The 7,220-nt window shown below is 39.1% G+C and overlaps 1 pseudogene; it reads left to right on the top strand.

Annotated features, from left to right (window-relative positions):
- LOC145717797 (glyceraldehyde-3-phosphate dehydrogenase pseudogene) overlaps nt 1-787 on the top strand; it is a 1,058-nt pseudogene extending 271 nt beyond the window's left edge.
- Nucleotides 788-7,220: the final 6,433 nt, after the last annotated feature.

Below are 7,220 nucleotides of genomic sequence, written 5' to 3'. Positions count from 1 at the left end.
CCACCATGGAGAAAGCTGGGGCTCACTTGAAGGGCGGGGCCAAGAGGGTCATCATCTCTGCTCCCTCTGCCGATGCCCCCATGTTCGTGATGGGTGTGAACCATGAGAAGTATGACAACTCTCTCAAGATTGTCAGCAATGCCTCCTGCACCACGAACTGCTTGGCCCCTCTGGCCAAGGTCATCCATGACAACTTCGGCATCGTGGAGGGACTCATGACCACTGTCCACGCCATCACTGCCACCCAGAAGACCGTGGACGGCCCCTCTGGGAAGATGTGGCGTGACGGCCGAGGGGCTGCCCAGAACATCATCCCTGCTTCCACTGGCGCTGCCAAGGCTGTGGGCAAGGTCATCCCTGAGCTGAATGGGAAGCTCACTGGCATGGCCTTCTGTGTCCCCACCCCCAACGTGTCCGTCGTGGATCTGACCTGCCGCCTGGAGAAAGCTGCCAAATACGACGACATCAAGAAGATGGTGAAGCAGGCATCAGAGGGCCCCCTCAAGGGCATCCTGGGGTACACTGAGGACCAGGTTGTCTCCTGCAACTTTAACAGCGACACCCACTCCTCCACCTTCGATGCCGGGGCTGGCATTGCTCTCAATGACCACTTTGTCAAGCTCATTTCCTGGTATGACAATGAATTCGGCTACAGCAACCGGGTGGTGGACCTTATGGTCCACATGGCCTCCAAGGAGTAAGAGCCCCCTGGACCACCAGCCCCAGCGAGAGCAAGAGGAAGAGAGAGGCCCTCAGCTGCTGGGGAGTCCCTGCCCCAACTTACCCCAAAACACTGAGAATCTCCCGACCTCCTCCGCTTCCATCCCAAACCCCCTGAAGAAGGGGAGGGGCTTGGGGACCCCTACCTTGTCATGTACCATCAATAAAGTATACTGTACCCAGCCAAAAAAAAAAAAAAAAAGATATGTACAAAAGAAAGTGAAGATACAAATGAATGGAAAAATACTCTGTCCTCATGAAAGAAAAATTTCAGGAACTACATACTCCCAAAGCAATCTACAGAATCACCATAGTCCTAATCAAAATTCCAATGGCATTTTTCACAGAAATGGAACAAACGAACTTTATGGAACCACAAAAAGATCCTGAATACCGGAAGCAATCTTGAGAAAGAACAAGTTGGAGGGATCATACTCCCTGATTTTAAAGTATAACAAGCTGTAGTAATGAAAACAGTACAAAATTCATAGAAAGACAGACACATGGGGTGCCTGGGTGGCGAAGTCAGTTAAGCATGCGACTCTTGACTTCGGCTCAGGTTGTGATCCCAAGGTCCTGAGATCGAGCCCCACCCACATCGGGCTCCGTGCTCAGGGTGGAGTCCACTCGAGATTCTCTCTCTCCCTCTCCCACTCATGCTTTGATTTTTGTGCATGACAGATGTGCACAGACGTGCTCTCAAATAAATAAAACTTAAAAAAAAGATACATAAATCAATGGAAAAGAATAGAGGGCCCAGAAATAATCGTACACATGTATAGCCAATTATTTTATGATCAAGGAGCCAAGAATATACAATGGAGAAAGGGACAGTACTGTCAGATGATGTTGGAAAAACTATACAGCCACATGCAAGAGTATAAAACAGGACCACTATTTATGCCATACACAAAAATATACTCAAAATGGATTAAAGACTTGAATGTAAGCCCTGAGACCATAAAACTCCTTAAAGAAAACAGAAGTGGTAAGCTCCTTGCCATCTGTCTAGGCCATGAGGTTTTGGATTTGTCACAAAAAGCAGAAGTAACAAGAGCAAAAATAAACAAGTGGGACTACCTCATATTAAAAGGCTTCTGCGTGGCAAAGGAAACCATCAACAAAATGACACAGTGATCTAATGAATGGGAGAAAACATTGCAAAAATTATACGTATGATAATGGGTTAATACCCCAAATTTATAAAAATCTTAAAAAAACTGAATAGCAAAATGAAAAATAACATAATTAAAATGGGCAGAGGATATGAATAGAAATTACTCTAAAGACATACAGATGACCAACAGGTACATGAAAAGATGATGAACATCACTAATCAGGGAAGTGCAAATCAAAACCATAATATCACCTCTCATCTAACGGAATGGTTATTATCAAAAAAACAAGAGATAACAAGTGTTGGAGAGGATGTGGAGAAAAGGAAACCCTTGAGCATTGTTGGTGGGAATGTAAATTGGTGCAGTCATTTTGTAAAATGGTATGCAAGTTCCTCAAAAAGAATTAAAAGTGGAACTATCATATAATCTAGCAATTTACTTCACGGTATTTACTCAAAGAAAACAAAAGCACTAACACATTAAGTTATCTGCACCCATAAATTCATTGAAGTACTATTTATAATAGATAAGATATGGAAAGAATTTGTGTCTTTTAACGGATGAATAGACAATGGGTAATATTCAGCCATAAAAAAGAAGTAAATTTCCCTAATTGCAACACCATTAATGGAGTTGAGAGCATTATGCTTAGTGAGCAAGTCAGAGAAAGGCAAGCACTGTGCCATCACTTTTACATGTGGAAGCTAAAAACACAAAACTTAAAACCAAAACACCAAGCTTATATACACAGAGAACAGATCGGTAGTTGTACAGGGAGGGAGGGTGAGAGAGGGTGAAGTGGGTGAAGGTGGTCAAAAGGTGTACAGGCTTCCAGTTATAAAATAAATAAGTCCTAGGGATGTAATGTACAGCATGGTGCCTATATTAAATAATACTGTCCTGCATATTTAAAAGATGCTGAGGGTAAAACTTACAAGTTTTCACTGCACGAAAAAATTATAACTAGTATAACGATGGACAGTTATTGTGATGATTTTGCAATTTATACAAATTTTGAGTCATTATGTTGTACACCCAAAGTTAATATAAGTTCAATTATACTTGAATTTCAAAAAGTTAGAATGCATCACAATACAGGGTCAATACGAAATCAGGGCAAATAGGAAAATTAGTCATCAGCATTAGCCAAGTAAAATCATCCTACTTGTTCATGCAGTCAATATTTTTTAGGTGGTGTAAGTACTAGCTCATAAGAAGGGAAATTAGAGCAATTATTGTGAACAAATATTTGTATTCTTTTAGGTCAGTGACATGGGAAAAGGTCAAGGAGTTAAGAATTGCAAGATGAGCATTAGATTGTAAGATAAAATGCAGATTAGATCAATACATTTGACATTTGGTGAACAGATTTTTTAGGTTTAGTGGGGAAAAAAAAGCAACCAACCAAAAAATAAATTTGGAATGAGAAAGATGAATGTTTTCGTAAATTATTCAAAGTAATATAATTAACTCATGTTTCCTTTCTGAACTTTAGTTTCCTCATGTAATACATTATGTGGCTAGACTACATTGTCTTTATATGGAATTATTTTGGAATAATTCTATATTTACCAAGAAATTACAGAGAATTCCAATAGACTTTTTTAAGATTTTATTTTTACACAATCTCTACAGCCAACGTGGGGCTCGAACTCACAACCACAAGAGTGGCACGCTCTACCAACTGAGCCAGCCAGGCGCCCCCCAATAGATTTCTTAACCAGTTTCTGTTATTGTTAACATCTTAGAACACCATGATAGAGTTGTCTAAACTGAGAAACCAACATTGGAAAATTAGTATCGACTAAAGCCTAGATTATATTTCAATTTCAGGTTTTGGGTTTTTTTTTGTGTGTGTGTGTGTGTTTTACTACTATCCCTCTTCAGTTCCAGGATCCAATCCACATTCGCCTTTAGTCATCATGTCTTCTCAGTAGTCTCTGCTATGTGACAATTTTTCAGTCTTCCTTGACTTTTCATGACCTTTAATGTTTGGAGTAGCAGTATGGTCAGATATTTTATAGACTGTAACTCAGTTGGGGTCTTAAATTCCTTTTCTTATCATTAGCCTGAGGTTATGGGATTTGGGTAAGGATACCAAAGAGGTGAAGCACCCTTCTCCTCATGTCACAACAGCGAGTACACGATATGCACATGACTGATCATTGGTGGTGGGGATATTGACGACTTGGTTAAAGTAGATCCATACTAGTTTTCTATGGCTGATAAAACAAATTGTCAAAACTCATTGGCTTGTAACAATACAAATATACTAACTTAGAATCTGGAGTTCAAAAAGTCCAACATTGATCTCACAAGGCTGAAGTGAAGGTGTTGGCAGGGCTGCATGTCTTTCTAAAGAGTCTAGGAAGAATACATTTCCTTGCCTTTTCAGCTTCTAGAGACCACTTGTGTCCCTTGGCTCATTGCCTCCTTCTTCTGTCTTCAAGGAAAGCACCTGAAAGCCAGCTCCTTCTCACATTTCATCACTCTGCTTCCCTCATATCTCCTTGTGACATTGTGATCTTCTCTTCCCTATTTAAAGATTCACAATATTATGTTGGACTTGGCCAGTTAATCCAGGACATTCTTCCTGTCTTAAGGTCATCTGATTAGCAAAATTTAATTCCATTTTCAACCTTAATTCCCATTTATCACATAAATATTTAAATATATATTCCAAATATATTCACAGATTCCAGGGATCAGGACATAAACATCTCCAGGGAGGTGGGCATTATTATGCCTACCAAGGGTAGTAGTTGCCAATTGTCTCCCCTATAAAGCTCTCAGTCTTACCTTTTCATACTCTTACTTAGAAGTGAATCATTAAGGGACACCTGGGTGGCTCAGTAGGTTAGGCACCTGCCTTCGGCTCCGGTTGTGATCCCAGGGTTCTGGGATCGAGCCCCACATCGGGCTCCCTGCTCAGTGGGAAGCCTGCTTCTCCTTCTCCCTCTGCCCCTCTCCCCAGCTCGTGCGCAATCTCTCTGTCTCTCAAATAAATAAAATCTTTTAAAAAGGGTGCCTGGGTGGCTCAGTTGTCAAGCGTCTGCCTTCGGCTCAGGTCATGATCCCAGGGTCCTGGGATCGAGCCCCACGTCGGGCTCTCTGCTCAGAGGGAAGCCTGCTTCTCCCTCTCCCACTCCTCCTGCTTGTGTTCCCTCTCTCGCTGTCTCTTTCTCTCTGTCAAAATAAATAAATAAAAATCTTAAAAAAAAAAAAAGGGAGTCATTAAGTCCATATTCAAGGAGGGGATGGAGATTAAGCTCTACATACTGGGTGTGTGTGGAGCTTGGGGAAAAGGCAAGGGTACATGGGCACACACATAATTTGGAATTCTTCTATAATGAAATTATTAAAACACTTGTTTCTGTCACTATTGACTGATAATTATTTTCTACTTGAGTTATAATCCAAACCACAGTTGTTGTTTTTTATTTTGTTGATCATTTGATAGTTTTTCTCCTTTATTTTTTACTGTTTAATGTTCCAAAATCATACACCATTCGTGGTTTTAAAAAATGATCAGTATAGAAATATGTACTGTAAAAGTTGTCTCTTTACACTTTTTCAATTTTATTCCTGAGAGAACCATTATTATCAGTTAATACATATATTTTCGACTTGTCTCTGTAAATGTATAATTTTGGATATACTGTATACAGACTTTTGTTCACCTTACACTGAATTATACTTCACATAATGACATGCAACTTTCTTTTATCATAACAATGTCTTAACGGTCACGTCAGTACATTTATATATGTTTACCTCATTCATTTTAATGCGACACAGTATTCCCCTAGTATGTATGCACCTTATTTACTTTATCTCCTCTTGATGTTCTACTCACATATTGTTTCCATTTTTTTTTGCTATTGCAAGCCACGCTATAGTGAATGTTCTTACATATTTTGCAAAGTGCACTAGTATTTCTATGTGATTAAAAGTTTTCAGGTCCTTTCTAGCCCTTATTTTTTTCCCTACTTCAGTATTTCTAGAAAAATACTACCAAAACTGGTGTTAAAGTATAATTTTTAAAGATTTAAAACCTGAGTCTCATGTAAATAAATGAAGATGTGTCTAAGATTTTATGTAATTCATTAATGAAGGAAGAAGTAAGATTGAGACTGGTTCCTATATCTATCAAATACCTATATATAAAATCAGGAATCCTTAAATAAATTTACTTGGAATTTTAATATTGGTCAATATCCTACAAGGCAATAATATGTAGTGTTTCGAGTTTCCCTTCTACAGGACAGAATTTCTACCAGACAAAATATATTTGCATATCCATGATCTGGAATAATTATTGTTGCCATCAGTTTTCTACAACTAACAGCTACCCCCACAATGTTGTAAATTAGCAAGGTAATTGAGGATGCCTATATCTATAGAATCACATAAACCTCATAGGACTTACAAGATAACTCACAGCACTCTTCTGAAATGACACTCAGTAATCTCCTGCTCATTTTGCAGCCTCGGACATTACTTCTGACACTGGAATTGGATTACTGAACCACAAAGACAACATGATTATACCTGGAAGCATAAACCATTGTTCATGCACTCTTATTGAAAGAAGAGAAACTTCCCTCTAAGTAGGCTCCATGAAAGCAGTAATGCCACCTTTGGCCTGTATACGGCTTTCATTTTATATATTTAAATTACAGGTATACAAGAGCAATCATTTTTTCATAAGTACTTTACTTGTGATTAGGGCATGTTGCCAATATGCAGGAAACGGTGTCTTGGTTAGAGTCTGCTATTATATGGTTACCATAGTTAACCATAAAAGTGAGAAGCTACTTTTATTCTATCTTAACCATGGCTCATTGTCAGTTATTTATTTATCTATCTATTTATTTATTTATTTTGGGGCTTATTGTCATTTAAAGCTAACATTAACAGAATATTTGTATAAACTAGGATACATACAAAAAGAGATACAAACTTGCTTATAGCATTACACAACGTTGATAAATAACCTCAGCTATAACACACATAACATTTTAAAGCACATTTAAAAATAACTGAATGAAACTTTAAAACGGATATAAAGTACGAATCAGACCTAAAATAAGATCACAAATACATACGCACTGAATCTGCATGATTTCATTTAATTCTCCAAATATTGTCAGTTGTCCATGGTCACACAATGAGAAAGTTTCAGAATTGGGATTAGAAGCTCAGTTTCCTGGGGCACCTGGGTGGCATAGTCGGTTAAGCGTCCGACTCTTGGTTTACACCTCAGGTCATGATCTCAGGGTCCTAAGATCGAGCTCTGGTCCAGCTCTGCACTCAGCACAGAGTCTTCTTAAGTTTCTTTCTCTCTCTCCCTCTGCCCCCTCCACACCCCCGTGCCTAGGC

This window comes from Leptonychotes weddellii, chromosome X, assembly GCF_054177405.1.
Source record: "Leptonychotes weddellii isolate Sample4059 chromosome X, ASM5417740v2, whole genome shotgun sequence".
NCBI lineage: Eukaryota > Metazoa > Chordata > Mammalia > Carnivora > Phocidae > Leptonychotes > Leptonychotes weddellii.
The sequence above is the reverse complement of the archived record's forward strand: the minus strand, read 5'-3'. Positions and strand labels throughout refer to the sequence as shown.